The sequence below is a fragment of the Manis pentadactyla genome, chromosome 2 (assembly GCF_030020395.1).
Source record: "Manis pentadactyla isolate mManPen7 chromosome 2, mManPen7.hap1, whole genome shotgun sequence".
NCBI lineage: Eukaryota > Metazoa > Chordata > Mammalia > Pholidota > Manidae > Manis > Manis pentadactyla.
Genome location: NC_080020.1, coordinates 108,595,978 through 108,612,634, shown reverse-complemented (window position 1 = coordinate 108,612,634; position 16,657 = coordinate 108,595,978). Strand labels below are relative to the sequence as shown.

At 40.2% G+C, this 16,657-nt stretch overlaps 1 protein-coding gene across 1 annotated transcript in view; it reads right to left on the bottom strand.

The window, feature by feature from the left end:
- Nucleotides 1–16,657, bottom strand: part of PLCXD3 (phosphatidylinositol specific phospholipase C X domain containing 3) — a 177,995-nt gene that overhangs the window by 35,137 nt on the left and 126,201 nt on the right. The gene's annotated exons all lie outside the window — the stretch shown is intronic.

Genomic DNA, 16,657 nt, shown 5'->3' with positions numbered 1-16,657 from the left:
AAACCTTTCAATTCATTCTGAAGAAATCCTCAGATTTCTGATCATGAAATCAAAGAAGGTCCTTTATTTTTTTTTCTAGACTTCTCTCTTTCTCTAATTCCAAATGCTGTAGTTCATCATATAGAACCCATTGCAATTTCCCAAGAGCACGTGTGCTTTCTCTTACCTCCAGATAAATGCAGTTCTGTATGTCTAAAGAAAACTCCCATCAGAGTACAAACTGACACACACCAAGCTTCTGAAACAGCATCTGTGTCCATGCTAACTGCAACATAAACCTCACTGTACCAGCATCCGCGCCCTCCCCTAACACTGGCCTGACACCAGGTACCAGTCTACTAAGAGTACAGAAGCAGGCCGCCTCTTAGACCTTTGACAGGCAAAAGTGCCCTTGGAGTTCCAGGTGTTATAACTCCTAACCCAACATTTGATTATGTGATGTAAATGATCTTCTGTCTTTGGAGATCGTATTTTAAAATGCACAGAGCTGCAAAGAGTCACACAGCCCCTGAAGTGACACTTTTCTAAGTGAGATGGGGATGACACACTCTAGAACACTTTTCAGCTTGCATAATTATCTTTCCAGACAATAAGGCCCTTGTCTGAAAAAATAACATTACAATCCCCATCTACTCCAACCTCCATGCTCCTGCTTCAGCCTGACGTCCCACCTCTTTTTCTCTTTTTAACTTTTAACAAGAGTCCTGCCATGCACTGTCACTGCCCAGTTGCACTCCATTCAAATTCTTTCCTTGCTAACTCCCAGACAGGACTTCCATATCAGTTAGGGGAGATGGAAGACCCTGCCTTGGGACTTTTCTTTAACTGGCTTGATGCATATTATACACATTTAAAGGAAATCAGCATCATTGCACTGTTTTCACTCACCAAATGATGTCTTTCTCCCCACCTGTGCTGCCCTAGTCACAAGAGGGCTTCATGTAAGGTCTGGAGAGAAGGTAGGCATGGGGGAATGTGGAGCAAGTTGAGGTTTGTATTGCGACAGGTGAGGGTAATATTAGGAGGAGAAAATAGCATCTGTGTACCATAAATCAGGACTTTTTATTTGTCCACTAGTGTATCTTTTCCTTTTATACATCAAATGGTTTCCTTTGGCTTCAATTTTTAACTTACATGAAATGATTGCTTGCAAACCCAGACCGTTTATCTTTACTACCCAATCACGTCTGCAAAGGAGGGGGCCTCTGCTACCAAGAGATGGCCTCACTAAGCCATACCATCTGGAGGGGGCATGGTGTTATTGTAAGCTACAAGAAAAACAGAGGGCTGCACAGGGATTTGGAAAACTCACACATCCCAGGGTCCCACCATTAGCTTTCATTATTAGCTGCACAATTACACCAGTCACACCAAGTTGTCAGAGATCCTAGAAGAGATTTAATGAACTGTTTTCAGTTTTACTATAACAACCACATGTGTGCAGACACGCTTGACCTCACCCTACGATGGATTTATGCTTACCTACACAACATCTGCTGCATTGATTGATACATTCAAATAGTGGAAATGGGATTAATGACAACATGGCTTTCTCAGAACAATGTCTTGTCAGCATTACCCAGCTAGCCCAACCTGTCAGTAGACCCCTAAAGGACAGGTATTTAAGCTATGCATTAATTGTGGCTAGTCTTTGCTCCTTGGTATAAACCAATGTAGATAAAAACACTAGAGACTGAACTTTAGAAACAATGTTATCAATTTAAAAATTGTTCCTGTTATGATTTAAGGTGGCACTGGCCAATTATGAATTTGTCAGATATCAACTCATTTCTTAAAACATGCCAACACTTGGTTTATTTGGGAATGTGTAACCCCATTTCTCTTTCATTATCTTCTATGGTATCTGACCCCCAAAGCTATTCAGAAAATACTTAATAGTTATTATAAGGAATTTTAGGGGATACGAAACTGAAGAGGTAGTGATCCTTGTCTTTAAGGAGCTCATGCTATAGTCAATCAGTGTTCTCAAACCAGACCCAATACCAAAATAGCATTGGGATCCAGGCCCACTGCAGAACCTCCAGAAAGGGAGCTCGAACACATATGCATTGTAAAGTCCGACTGGTAATTCTGATGTACAAAATCACTGTATCAGATTTAAGCTTAGTTCTTAAAATGATTATGAGAAAATAACAATAATGGTAAACATAAAAGAGATCGGTAATATTAGTGTTAGAAAAAAAATGAAACCCCAAGATATCTCTTGCAAGGTGGCCATATAACATCTGACAGTTAGTGTATGGAACAGCCATGTGTCTACATCTATTAAAAAAATCCAAATCATAATAATAAACTCTATTACAACAAGGTTCTATTTAAAGTAAACTTAATTAGCCTTAATAAGGAAATCTCTTCCTAGGAAATAATGTTCTTGAAAAGGATTATTTACTCTTTGAATTTAGCAAAATACTATTGAGTATCCTTACAAAACTGTTGTTGTTAATAATAATGAAAGTCAACATTTATTGATCATTCACTGTGTCTAAGCACTGAGCTTAACACCTTGTGTAATACCATGTTTGTGTTTCACAATAGCCCTATAAGACAGGTGTATTTTTATTTCCATTTTACAGAGGAGAAACTGAGGCTCAGAGAGTTTAAGGAACTTGCCTAAGACCACACATGGCAAGTGGCAGAGTCAGGACAAGCCCAGCTCTGTGTCAAGAGGGAATGTCATATATCAGGGATATCAGTTAATTTCTAGCTCTACAATTCAATACATTAAAAAAAAATCTACAAGACACAAAAATAATATAATTAAAATATATATTTCATCTAATTGCCAATTTTAATCTCAAATTAGTTATCACAATGCTAACATGCCAAGTCGTGAATCACCCAGGCTTTTACCGATGAAAGTTAAAAACTGGAGGAGGAGGTGGCTGCTCTTCGCACAAGCCACCAGACAGAATGGGAGCCTGTTGGTTCGTACACTGACCAAAGGAGATAACCTGAAAATCCAATCATCTTTACTTCTAACCCTGAAGCATTGGGAATTTGAAATATTCTGAGTGAGAATCAATGACACTTCTTGGAAGCCATTTTCACATGTTGGGGAAAGCTGCACATCTGACAGGACTTTTAAGCTGTTTGTTTGCCATTTAAAATCCCTGAATTTGGAAGTAGTTATAAACATTTTCTTCTCTTTCATTTTACAATTGTTAGTAAATATCTGATACTTTCCTATTGCTGCTTTGGGTTACTTGTGGAAAGGATCGTATAATTTCATAACTTAATCAGAAACAACTTGAAAGGTAGAGTGATGTGTAGGGGGTAAATAAAGAAACAGACTCTAGAATCTGGCAGACATATGTCTGAATCCCAGCTTTACCATAGATGCTGTGGAAGGCTGGGTGAGTTGGCTTACTTTGCCGAACTTAATTTTTCCACATATAAAATCGGAGTGAAAATATCTGCATCATTCAGTTGTTAGGACGTCTAAAATGAGAACATACATCATATGTCCACTGTAGTTATTCAAAATACATTATTTTCATGCCAATCCCTTCATCTTACAGTTGAGAATTTTGAGGTCAGAAACTGACATTGTTAAAGTCATCCAAACTTGAACCTAAGTTTATGAATGTCACTCATATTTTTTTCCAATAATGCATTAATTTAAATAATGAAGGATTTATGACTTAAGTTTTAAATATAAACTTCTTACTGTACTTTCCACTGCTTGCCATTTTCCTGGGAGGCAGCAACTTCTGGTCAACCAAGTCTGCCTTTAGCTCATTATAACCCTGCACAGTCCAGGAAGAAGAAAATCAGGATAATTTACTTGGCTGATGGTCATTCTTTAGTAATGAACTACCAGTGACAGGTCAGATCTCTCAACATTTGGTGTTCATGAACATCTAGATGGGCATTTCTTCCTGTGGTAATATGATGCAAAGGAAACTAGTGGTTGGTATTTAGATACCCTGTGATTAGATTTCCCTTACAAAACATTGCAATACATATGTCCTTAGCAATGTTGGAGTATTACCATACAGTGCGTTACCACAGAATCAGAGTATTGATGCTGGAAGAGGGGACAAAGGCTGATCAATGCCTTTTCTTTACAAGATCAGGAAACTAAAGGCAGGTTGAAATTAAGTGACTACCTCCGGTTTACACAGTTCTTAGTAAATGGCTGGGCTGAGAGACCAGATGAACAGCTGCTTGTGATTTATCTTAGCACTTAACCACACTATGCTGAAACATGCCTCCCTACTAGAACATCACCACCTTGAGGATCAGGAACTGTGTCACAGCCATGTTGAAATGTAGGCACTTAGCACTGGCTCAGTAGAAGTTCTATGAATATATATTGTTTGACCCAATTAGTACAAATAATAGTAAAAATACTTAAAGAAAGATTTTTTTCAAGAATTAAGATTTTTCTCTTTATTATCTTATTTTATGAAGTATGACTCTGAAGCAGTGGGATTTTCCTTTTTCAGTAAAGACTACCAAACTTACAAGCTGACAGTGAGTCGTCATTCAGAATTGTTACCTATGGAGATGACTGTTCAGTTATCCCACCAATGATAGAATGACTCAACATTTTTTATGACTCCTCAGTTGAAACTGCCTTCAGAGTGTGGTCACGAGGCACATAAGAGAAAATTGATCTCATTATTGTTCCACTTGGATTTTGACTCTAAACATCATTCACCAGCTTTGCTCACCCTCCTTATTTACAAAACTTGGCTCTGAATGAATTTAGGTTGTTTCAAAAAGCAATTCACCTTGACAGAATAAAGATTTACTTCCCACTAACACTGTTCTTTAAATTCCTTCAGCATCATTTGGATGGATGAATAAATTTCCAGGGTGACTAATCTGAAGGCAGCAGACACCCAGAAATGTATAAATTCGGGCATATTCATTTAAACAAAAAGCAAGCCATATGCGTATATAATCTATGTTTCCCCAGTCCCTAGGCAATTCGTATTATCTGTTTAACAAGAAACTGAGCTCCAGGAAAAGAGACTGTCACAAGATCTTTTGTACAGTGGCCACAAGGTTTTAAGCCAGTGGTTTTCAACCAGGGGGAATTTTTCTCACAGCCATGCAAACATACACCCCTCTTGGTGGGGGGAGAGTAGGTGTTTGACAATGTCTCGAGACATGTTTGACCATCGTGACTTGCGGGGAGATGCTATTCGAATCGTGGTAGAGCCCAGGGACACCACGGAATACTGTACAATATGTGGGATCACCCCCTACCCCAAACAATGAATTACCGTGTCTAAAATGTCAGTTATGCTGAGGCTGGGAAATTCTCCTTTAGGCTGGGAATTCTGACTCCCAGACTCTTTAGTAGCCTTCACTAGCATCAGTGTCTATACCCCTGTGTCCCCATGTTTCCCTACATATGTACATATATTTTTCCTTGGTGATGAAAGAGTAAATTTTTTCTGTGCTATTTTGCCACTTGAAAACTTTCCTTGCCTTAGCCTCCTTTACCAAAGGGTACTAAATTTTCACTGAGGTTGCCTAGAGATGCATTTGGCATCTTAGAAATCTAATTGGCAGGAAAATTAAAGCAACTTAAAATGTGTGTGCTCTTTAGAGAGATGTGCTATTCCCACCCTATATTATTAGATCTCGGAGACAGCTGGGGCAAGAACAGCTGGGACTTCCTGCACTATCGTTTTGCCAAGTTGCTATAAAATTGCTCCTTTCCACTGCAAAACTGAGAAGAAAGAGAGGAAAAAACACTACAAAGGCCAACCACACTTGTCAAAAGGCTGCTTCTCAGCTGTCCTTCAGAAGGCCCGGAGCTGCGTCCCTCGGTGTCGAGCCAATTCTGTGAGTAAGGAACATACTTCATTTGATATGTACTTTTGATAATAAATGGGTAAATCTTGGCATATACACTTGGAATGACAGAATGTTAAGCCTAAAAGCATATTTTTCTACCTTGAATTTTTACAATAAAATATGTAACATGTAGTTAGCAAATTTTCTCTGGGGACTTGCTGAGTTTTGTGGTCAGAAAGAACCCTTTTACCTAATGGTTTTGCTTTCCCCTCCCCATGAACAGCTGTCACAAACACCAATAAGCACACAATTTTGAGTGTCTGAGGCTGGGTCTCTCTAGTCTCCAAGGAACCCTCACTCGTTGGCCTAGTCTGAACCTTATTGTCCAGAAATGTTCCCAAAACCAAGCATCATCTTCTACCTTAGAGAAGATGCTTTTTACCATTGTTTATGATCGATGTCCAAATGACTGGACAACCACATAAGTAGATCATATTTGAGTAGAGAAAAGAGATGGGCTCCTGATATTTGAGTGCAACATTATCATGTTTTGAGGAAAGGTAAAGGTAAGTGTGTTATTGTCCTAAGATATTGGTCACTTTTGTCATCTTTCCTTCCTTTGAGTCCCTATGGCATATGAAATCGACAGGTCAAATATTAGTGCTCAGTTGCAAACTCTCTCCTGTCATTCTCTACTTATGTATGTTATAGAAATGTCACATTCCACAGAGGCTGCTCTGTAACCCTAGGACAAGGATCATGAGGCACAATCTTATGACATTACACCATGCCTCTCCTGGGCCTGCTTCAAGTCCATAGCTTATAGTCTCCATATATTCCTGCTGGTTGGGTGACTGGCTGATGCAATAAATGGTTGGATTTTTTTCCTGAGACTAGGAAAAACTACTTTAGTCCACTTTGAAAAAAGAGAAATGAAGATTTTATAAAGTCATAATATAAATAACATCCTAGTCACCAAGTGGATTATATCATTTTCTTCCCCTCTCTGTCCTACCACATCTAAGTTCTGTTTACATCTTTAGCAAGAGATATAGAAAGAAAAAAGCTCCAAAATATCACAGAGATAAGCCAAACAAGTGTTGAGGAAGAAAAAAAAACTTTGATAACTAAACTGCCAAAGAAAAACAGTCAAGTTTTTCTCAAGAAAAACACTAAAGAAAATATGAGATCTAGAGCCAGATTTTAAGAAATGTAAATGCATGTTCCAGGACAGTCACAAAACTGGGTGAGAAAGTGCCACCTTGTTGTACATGAGCCGTCTTCCTTTTCCCTCCACTGGGAGAGAAGGACACCCCACACGGGACGCGTCCTTCCCTCACGCGCAGGAGTGAAGCAAAGCGCCCTCCCAGGGGCTGGGAAGACTAGATTTCTGCTAATTTTCATTACTTCTCTCTCACCCCTTTCAAAACACACACAAACACACACATGAACACACATACACACACACATGCATATTTTCAATATAAAGCTGACTACCAAGTGCTAGTTGGAGTAGAAAAAGGTATATCACTGACACAGCCTTTATTTGCCCAAGTCATAAAGACATCAAAATGTCCCTGCTCATGGTTCATGGCAGTAAGCAGCTTCCAGTCTTTATCAGGTACAAGAATCCTTGGTCATATCCTGTCTCGGGGCTACTTGGACACACATGTGAAGTGTAAACACAGTGGCAATGAGTTATGTATGTGTGCAAAGGTGTGAAATTCTCCTTCTGTCCTATAAAACCATGTAGAAACACATGTGGCCTATGAATGGCAGTAACAATCAAACTCATTAAGTAACCCTTTAACAACTAACCAGTAAATGTAAAACTGAAACAGAAATAAAACTAAGTTTATAGGCTATTTTTTATCAGTAGATCCACTATGTCTCCCCTGAGTGCACATATGGTCTCTGTTAACAGATTGAAATTAAACTGAACTGTCTAACCAAGTTTCCTTGCAATCTATTCACTGCAAGTGACTTACTATAAGTATTTAATTTGGAGAAATAGGCAATCTAAATTAAACCCTTCAAAAGTGAACCAAAAAACCTGAAATGTGTGCATTCATGAATAACTTGTTATTGTGTTATTTGTTTTCTTGACTGGTCCATTTTTGAACCTGAGTTAAGTTATATTGGCAACAGCTTTTCTGTTTAGTATTCAGATAAGCAACAGTTACATGGTGAATTTGCTCAGTTTTATGTTGGCCAAATCACATGCATTTCCAAAGGGCAGCCTGTGCTTTTAGCATTCACTAATGAAATCACACATTACAGTCTCACTGCCACATACCACTCCTTCAAGATAGGATGTCACAGCTCCAGAACAACGTGTAAGCTGCTTTTCTCTTTACAGCTGAGGCCATAGGGAAATAAGTGATGAGGGGGTAGGAGGAAGGAAATTTTTAAAGCAAAAATTCTAGCTATACTTAACAATTTCTGTAAAAAAAAAATCAATTATGACAAGCAAGTCTCTAGCCATTCTTGTCTAGTTATTTTTACTACTTTAAAATAAGTTAATTAGCAATAGGCTGTCATCCCAGACACACACAGCAATAGCCAGCTTCATGCTCCATACGATGAAGCCAGATTCACGTCTGCCACTGTTACATGTAATCTTCCAAGGTCACATATGTTGAGAAGATTTCCTATTTTCAGCTTTTTTACTGCTGTTGTTATATTGAAATTATTATGGAAGAAAATATTTTATCAACTGAATGCATTAAGTTAAAAGCTGACATGTCATTGCCAAAAGTTACTGGAGATTTATCTAACAATTTTGTTAGGTTGGACACACTTAAAGCAACTCTTCACCCTTATATCCTTTGACAGAGAGAACTTGTTTTACATCACCTCACTTAAACAAGCTTTTATACTTGTCAGAGTCACCCTTTGGCAATCAGTAGATCAGTCACCCAAAGCTTGTCTACTAAGTACAACAACACAAACAAGCCTTTAGGGGAACCCATTCAAACAAGGTAAAAAAAAATGCCTTTCCCCACCAAAAGAGGCAAGAAAATATTTCAGTTGAAGAGTACAGTTGGCCCTCTCCTCTTCTGCTTCTTTGTGCCCTGAGTGAGTTGCAAAACCTTTGGAAAGAAGTTGGAATTTTCCCAGGTATAAAGAATCAGCAATTCCCTTTACAAAATATTGTGTTCCTGATTTCTTTGCCACCCCCAACCCTTTCAGTCTCTACCACCTGGGATTCCTTATTTTTGTTTGTCAGTTCCAACCTTTGCCCAATGAGATAGAAACTTTAGACTACAGAGAAACAATGTCATGTTGATTGTCAGTATGGCTCAGTTTGAAGGGTTTTCATTTTCAGTAGACAAGCCCAAGGCTAGGCCAACACTTGATTTGCCTCATTATCAAAATGGTCTGGGCTTCTGCATAGATACAGCCTCAGTTGTTTTAATGAGAAAAAGACCAACAAAGAGAAAACACATAGCAAGCCTAATCACACCAAGAGCCTTCAAACCAAATGGAAGTAAGTGATACTTTTTTCCTTGCATTGCACTGAAAAAGAGGAGAAGAAACTAAAAAGCAACCCTTATATCTGGAAGCTGGCCTGATACTCACAACTAGGCCAAGTTGTTCTCCTGTTGGAGAAACATAAAAATAAACCATTTCCCAGAATATCAATTGGACGCAAGGTTACTCGAGATCATAAGAAAGTGAGATAAAAAAAGGATACTTGGTAACTTTGCCTAAGCACAAAAACAAGATCACCCACAAAATAACCAGTCTACTTCTCTAGAATAAAATGAACCTACTCTGACTTCTTTTTCAATTATAGGTTATCCTCATTCTGGCCCTGTAGATGAGACTTACCGAGATACCCTCTCACAGAGCCATTCTAGCTTCTGACAGCATCCAGTCTAGACAGAACCTTTGCTTCCTTATGCCTTCCCCCAAGTCACCCAAAGCCTAACCCTATAAAAAGTCCTTTATAATGCCCTCCCACTGAGATGTGTCCCGGTTCCCCTGGTATGTGTCCACCCTTGCTGCAACAAGCAATAAATGGCATATTCAGCCATGTCTGCTGGGTTGGCAATCACAGAACACTTAGGTCCCCACTCCCCCCAGTTCCCAGTTTAAAACAGAAAAATCTAGGTGGAGCTGTTCCTCCTTGGATGAGTTGTCGGCAGCGTGGACTAGCCAGTGCTCTGCTTCAGGAGTCCAGCCTGTGAAAGACAGAAAGGGAAAGGTGGCCCAAGACCTCCTCCTTGCAGCGTCTGCATGCGCCTGCGCTGCCCAGATCCAGGGCCTTTCATGTCATGAATCATGCTTGCCCATCTGCAGACAGTTCACGGGGACTCACTTCAGAGGTCAAACAAACCTTTCTAGCCCCCAGCTGTGGGCTGAAGTCCCCAGACTATTGTGCCATGACCTGACTGGCCAAACTTCCCTGCTGTCTAGACCCTCTATCTTTATTCCTCTGCTCCCCACAACCCACCAGCTCTCAACTTTCTGTGAATGCCAGCTACATACTGGGCTATTTCCTTTTCCGACATTAAACTCAGTTTGCCTAGCATTCCACATAAGAAAACTGAGATCCAGAGAGATTTATTAAAGTGGGTGAGTGTCTATCCTATGCCATGCTTTTTACAAAAGTGTATTTATCACCACCACCACCACCACCACCACCCCGCTCCACCACCACCATCTCTCTCTCACACACACACTCACCAGGCATTGAAGGGGTAACTACTTCCCAATAGCTTGGAATTCTCTCTAGCCTTTGACCCTCCTGACACAAATAATGAAAGGTGCCTGCCTGTATTTGCCTGTACTTTAATCTTACAAAATCAGCAGAATGAAGGAGACAGAGAGCTTTTTATGTGTACTCCTATTTCAAAAATTCTTGCATCAAAAGTTGTTAAGATAGAAAGAGTTATGACAGCCCTCCCTCTTGCCATAACCCAGCAGGACGCAGGCTGAAATCACTCTTCTGTCACATGGCCTCAGAGCTGGAAGCTGTTACAGGACTTCTTTTGAACTGTTTGAAATCAGGGCTGGGATTAAAAAGTGTTGTAATGTTAATTGGGTTTGGTAGGACACATTGAGCCTGTAAATTACCGAGGCTTCTTTCATAGGAATGTACTGTCGAGCCCAGGGGAGCCCTCTCCTCCAGAAGCCTTTGCCACTGCCTCTGTGGCCCAGGAATCCTTGGAGCCACCTATGTGACATGGGAAAGAAGATGCATGGGGAGAACAGCAGAGGACCATTTTTTGGAAATCAGTGATGGGCAGCTCTACCTTCATGACAGAACAAGCAAATCTGACATTAAATCTGGTAGGTCTGGTGGGTAGAGGAGCGTAGAGGAGTCATAGCTTATACTTAAGGAAGAACTACCTGAACCTGGGTGGCAGGGGACTGATAAATCTTGGGGTTGACTCTCTCTTTCCAGATTTCTTAAAGCCAAGTCCACCTGTTGCTGGGGGTGGTTGAGGTGTGGCCTGTCTGCAGACAGGAGCAGGGTTACTCAAGGGGGCTCACCTGAAATCTGCTAGAAATGAAAAACTCTGAGCCACAGAGTCATGAATCAGAGCCTCTGGGGGTGGCACCCAGGAATTTGTATTTTAACAAACTCCCCACAAGCAGCACATTCCGGTTTGCCAAGCCTTGAGCTAAGGAAAGGGTTTCTTTCTGGAGATTCTTTCCGAGTTACAAGCCTCACTCCTCTTTCTAGTGGTTCGAAGGCTTGGACTCTGAAGTGATCCCAGCACTGGCTCACAGCAGCACCTGAACAAATAATTTAGCCTTTCTGATCTTCCATTTCTTAAATTGCAAATCGGGAATAATACCTATTGAACAAATGAGGCCTCCAAAAAGTATATGTTGAAGAAAAGAATCTTGTGATGAAAGCATGTTGTAAACAATGATTATTCAATGCTGGGTTTCCACAGGGTCCTCGATATTCTTTCTCCTTGGACATATGTAGCCCGAGGAGGCAGCTTTCCCTTAACTGAAAAGATTGATCCATTTTCAGCTGCTCTACTTTTGCACTGATCTATTTTGGGGGCATGGCCTGGAGGACAGAGCCAGAAAGCTGCTCTTCATGGAGAGGGGGCTCTCCTGTCACTCTGCAGGTACCTTTGAGCCATTCTGAGTCTCCACCTCTCAGGGAGGTTTTTCTTGGCACAAAGCTGCTAAGATGATTGGTGCAACCAGTGAACAACAACTTCCCGGAGAGTAGCCCCTCACCTGCTGGGGCCAGGCAGTGACGTGGACACTGGGCACAGGTATTGTTTGGGCTTTTTTAAGCTGGGGTGTGTCCCATTGTATAGAAAAAATAGAGTCCACTGTGCTCATATGAGGCAGTAAGAGCAAAAGCCAGGGAAGACTGGTCCTTCACAAGATCACTGTCCATCCCCAGGCCCGATCTTTGATCCTGCCAGTCAAGGTTCCAGGGCATCATGTTTTTTGCACTCAGTGCAGACTCAGGGCCGGCTTGCCCTCCCTGATCTTCCTGTCCATCTCTGTCCTCATCCCTCCCTGAAATGTGGAGGACTGAATCCTGCCTGCAGGTGGGAGACCTGGCACTTCCTGGGGCCCCCAGGCCAGCTTTCTACTTGGCTTTGCTTTCTTGAGGCCAGGCCACACACTTCAGATCTGCTCTTCTCACAGCCTTGCCCATCCCACATCTGCATACTTTACTTTCCCAGACCCCTAGGCCTGTCTCTGCCCTCCAAGAGGACAGATAATGTATTGCATGTACTCACTGCTAAGAAATATGAATTTTACCCAATTTAGAGGAAATAAGCATGGGACTTGGAGTCAAACAAATCCAAATAATTCTAGCTTTGCTGAAATACTATGGAATTTTTGAGAAGGTGCTAGACATTTCTCAAGCTCAGTTATCCATCTCTAACAAATCTAATAATACTTCATTGGCAAGGCTGAAGGAAGGATTAAATGGATTCATGTAAAGCACTTAGCACAATGCCTGGAAAATAATGTGGGTTCAACAAATATAATTTTGCCTTCCTTTCCCCCAGTTGGGTAATATCGGTGCTTATTAATAGCCAACCACATCCTGAAGGTTCTGCCTTACCTTCATGGCAATGATGATAATCATGAGAGTAAAGGGATAGGGGAATCGGCCTAGCTTTATTAAACAGATACAGAGCACTTAAAATAGATCATCATTATTACTGCTGTTATCATCCTCTAAGCTGTTGGCCTATATAAACATTGTGTAAATTAATTCAGCATCAATTTACTTGCAAAGATGCATTGCTCCTTAAATATTCTGATAGGCGGTCTAACTGAATTTTTTTTAACTAAAAGACTCCCCAAACCTATAATTTAATAAACTTCCACAAATTAGGGAAGGACTTGACTAAAGTTGCACACCTTCTTTTTAAGAATGTGTGAATTCCGTGGGGGTGAGGTGCAAAAGCTGGTGTTTGAAAAATAAATTAAAAATAGGTCTTTAAGAAATAAAAATCTGTGTCTTTTGGCATTGCTAAAATGTAGAAGATGCATCCACAGTGCTTGGATCAGGTGGCCAAATTGAAGTTACAATACCTGAATCCAGGCTGGATTTGGTTTCCCTGAAAGCCACCCACACCTTCAAACACTGTTTTCTAAATGCATGTGCTCAGAGTTTTGTTAACCCAAATATTAGACACAATAAGAAATTATAGAAAATCTAGTCAAATGCAGGATCTTAGAACTACAGGATTTTAGAACTGCAAAGCATCTTAGAGTTAAACTAGTTTAAACTCCCAAGTTTTACAGAAGAAAATACTTAAAGCCCAGAGAGGTCTTAAATTTGCTTAGTGACTTCTCCTTTAGCAGCACAGGTGAGTCTCATGACATCTTTTGGTGTCAAAAAAATGACTTCCTGAATGAGCAGAGGAAAATGGCAGAAAAGGTCCCCTTTGTGGGCTTCATCACTTGGTGAGAAGAAAGAGGCAATATGTTTCTGGGAAGCCAAGTATTCCTTCTCTTACTCTTTCAGAGGTAAGTAAATGACATTTGTGACGCACTCTCTAGGGACTGACAATGATCTTTCCTAAAGACCTTACCCAGGAAGCTGATATATGTCAAAACCAAACAGAACCCAAGTTTCACATTAATACCATATGTAGAATACAGCCTTTGCAATTGGTTTTAAAGAGGTCTTTCGAGTACTTCTAAGATAAATTCTTTGAGAATGCTTATAGCTCAGGTATCATGGCCAGGTTCAGATACATTTGAAAATCATTTGCAAGTATTTGAATAATCCAAGTCAGAAAAAAGCTGATTTTACCTATAGGGTCTTCATTTCTACTTAAAAGATTTTTTTTCCCACTTCTCTTCCTCTTTTCAAGATATAACTCTACTATTCCAGATATGTAGGCCAGAGGCAGTGAGAAGTTCTGAATTAGAGCAAATGGTTGAGGACAGTTTTTCAAAATTAATTCCATGGGCTGCTAATAAGTGTTATCTGAAAAAAAAAGTGCTTAGAAAACATTGTGTAAGTTAAATTAAACAAGATTCTTCACTAAAATACTTGTTAGTGCCTTTTATATGCTAATGTGCACTGTGAACCTTTTGGGAGAGTTGAGTAGATATATAATATAATTTTCAGAAGTTTCCTAACTTATTTGATCTTTTCCCTACAAATTCTGTTTCAATAATACTGTACTGGAGCATAAGTTACCAAAAAGCAGTTCAACTTACATCTTGCAGAGTCCTAAACTGCATGAAATGGCATAAGAAGAAAAAAGGAGAGTCATTTATTCCTTGGGTAGATTTTTCTTCCTGACTTTCCAAAAGCTATTCCCTACACAGGTAAAGTCAGGGTGTGGTTCTTGCTCAAATGCAAAGCAGATATGTTATAAATAATATTTTCCTAAGCATAGAACTATGTAAGAAGAGGTAAAGCTGGGAGGGCCATAGGAAGACACTTTTCATGTCCAATATGTAAAAGTTAGAAATGAAACTTCTTTCTTTACAGTGAGAATGAAGAGACTTGGAGTCAGCCAGTCCCTTCTGCCTCTTCCACACCTTTGTGTGCTTTCGGGGATTCCTCAAAATCTGGGGAATTTACGGAGGAAAGTTGAAAACAACACATTCTTAGATGTATATGACTCCCTTATTTTTAAGAAAGGTGGTAAGTTACTTACCAAAACAATTAACTTTGGTAGAACATGGTACTATTGACTAAAAAAACCTTCCTGTTCTGATGAATATTTGATGGGACTGGCTGAGTGCCGGCCTAGAGGCAGAAGAGAGGTAAATAGTTTGGTGTAACCACCTAGAGGAGACAGCAGTATTTCCAAGGCAATATGGGGCTGGGGGAAGGAGAGAGGTGAGAAAAGGCACAGAGAAGAGGTGAGGGAAAGGATTCAGCTGGAGGACTCGAGGCGGATGTGAGAGGTGTTACAGATGTCAGCAGGGGAAGGTATCCCAGGTCAGAGCATCTGTAATTACAGACAAGTCTGAAATTTCATTTTAAATTATCTGCATTATTATGATTATAAAACTTCACGTGTTTTCTCAGATCTTCAGTAAAGTCCTAAAACCATTGTGGAAACTGAGCAATAAACAAGTTTTCTGTCTCAGGTAACACAGAGAGGGACATAAGGCAGCAAGGACTAATATCATAGAAATGTGAGAAATCTAGACATCAGCAGAAATCTTAGGGAAAGCATCCTTATATTTTTACTTGCATGGGATGTACATTGAAGAGTTGGGGATCATCTATACATCTTAAGGAACAGGGCAATCTCAGCTAACATCTGAATAACAGAAGGAAGTCATGATTTTATATGGAGGAATCCTTCCTTTCCACTGGCTTGTGGCTTTCCCTACAATCCCAAATAAGTTGGCCTATAGTTCTAATGATCAGTTGGCCACATCTACTGGATGCCTTGCTAGCACTGTAGAGTTAGCATAACCCTGATCATAACTTCCCCACCTCCTCACCATGTCCCTGTGCCTTTGTTTCCTGCCTCTGTGGATGCTGGCATCACTCATTCCATTTCTCAAGAAGCAACTTAATCCTTAGCTCTTTTCGCCTGTTTACGACACATAGCTAAATATCACCAAATCACCCCAGTTTTTGCTGTGGCTTATCACTCTGTTTTGTTTTCTCTCTTCCTCAGTTTACCTTGTTTTACCTTGCTAAAACAATTCCAAGCACCACTTTCTAGCTGTTCCCTCTCTCCACTCCATGCTGCACCAGTTATCTATCTAAATTATAGATCTGAGTAAGTCACTCTACCGTTAAATTTAATTTTCCAGTTCCCCATGAACAGGATGAAGTTCCATGAAGCCTGGCTAAAAGCTTTCTTGCAGGTGTGTCCTGCCCCACTACAAGCCTCATCCCCTGCCCTTCCCTGCCCTATATGCTATGCTATAAGGCCACCCATACTATTTCCACCACCAACTCTTCATCTTCTTGTCTTGCTCTACAAAGACCTTTAGCAAACATTCATGCTCTGTCTCCTTACTGTGATTCAAAATATCAGGTAAAGATAAAATGTCTGGTAAGAATCGTATTTTCTCTTCAGACAATGTTTGCCTTGTTTAATACTTTAACTCAAAAGAATAAATACATGTACATGGACAGTTCTACATGATGTATCACACTCGTGGGAAAGACCTACAGACATCTTTGCTGGTTGCTCAAATTATACCTTGCAGGTAACTACCACTTTACACGTATGACTGATCTTGAATGGAATGCCCACTCTCTGAAGGGCGATCCTGGGTTATGTTACAGGGTAAGGCATAGATTATGGCTTGAGAAGAATGGGGTTTGGGACTTTGCTTCATCATTCATTTCATTTCAAATCTTTGAACCTCAATTTTTATCTGTAAGATAATATTTATTTCCAGGGTTGTTATGCAGATGGAATGGAATTAGGTGTATAGAAAGATG